Here is a 1,316-nt window from a genome sequence, read left to right as displayed (position 1 = left end):
ATATCTATATATATTATATATAAGCCACGCAGCCATACAGCATACACCAAACTCCACACACGTGTACATATCTATACATACATAACTTTTGAAATTTTGATTCTTATGGATCACTTTACGTGTTTCATAATTGTTCCAAGTAATATATAGGGTCGATGTTTAAAATGTACATGGGTATGTGTGTATTTCAATTGATCTGGACACAGACGCTAGATTATCTTGTACTCCATAGTGTGCACATAACCAAGTACACATAAACTTCATACCCAACCTATGTGTATACACTCTTGACTTTTCATGTCCAACTTTGTTTTATATACACATCTTTACTATGTAACCAAGCAATCAATGCAGGTTAGACACGGTTTTTTTCTTCATCCTCGGAAGTCGATGTTTCTCTCAACTAATTACTTCTCACCATCAGTGACACGTCAGGAGTCAGTGTAACCCATATTTAGCACCTACAAGGCTACATACAGTATATCATCTATTTGAAATACAATATGCTTGTAGTCTTTTACTCACATACAAGAGAGTATGTAAATAATAATAAAATATCTAGATGCATGTCTACAAATGGACGTACGTATGTATCATATTTATGTTTATTTTGCTTTACTTTTGATTAGAGAGAAAATAAACTAAAAAAGAAAAAACACGAAAATAGATGTGAGTGTGACACTGTGACAGAGCATAAAATTAATTATAGCCTCTCCTACAATTTGTTTTTTAAATAGATTTATAGAAAATATCTTACCTTTTTGAGTCAATTTTTCTACTTTAGAAGTTATTTGCGTTTAAATTATAATTTATTTACTCCAGTATTTAAGACAAAAAAAAAGAACAGTGACATTTGTTTTAGAAAACAAAATCAGGAGGCTATGAATTATTTCGCTTTTATTTCTGTATTTACATTTGTAAATATTTACGGATCATATTTTGATATTTAGCCCTCTAAATTTAGGTGTTTTATTTTGTTAGAAAAAATTGTAGTATGTACATACATAAATAAATACTTCAGGGGCATGGACTATTTTTAAATACGATTTTGTTTTGCTTTTATTTTTTAAAACAAACGTTTTTTTAGAATGTTTTATTTCACATTCTAATCTTTGTTTTGTTTTTAAAAAACAAACCAATTTATTAAAAAAAACATATGCAAAAGTACATGTTCTTTAGGAGGCTATGAGTATTTATTGAGTAGAACAATGAGCCAGTAGCCTCAAACTGGGAGCAGGGTCACTTTTGGCCCTGAAAGGGTAAATTTAGGAAGCAATTGAAACACCAAGTTTATTATGATAAACTTGGGTTTACAC

This window comes from Sphaeroforma arctica (assembly GCF_001186125.1).
Source record: "Sphaeroforma arctica JP610 unplaced genomic scaffold supercont1.1035, whole genome shotgun sequence".
Lineage (NCBI taxonomy): Eukaryota > Ichthyosporea > Ichthyophonida > Sphaeroforma > Sphaeroforma arctica.
Note: the sequence above shows the minus strand (reverse complement) of the source record.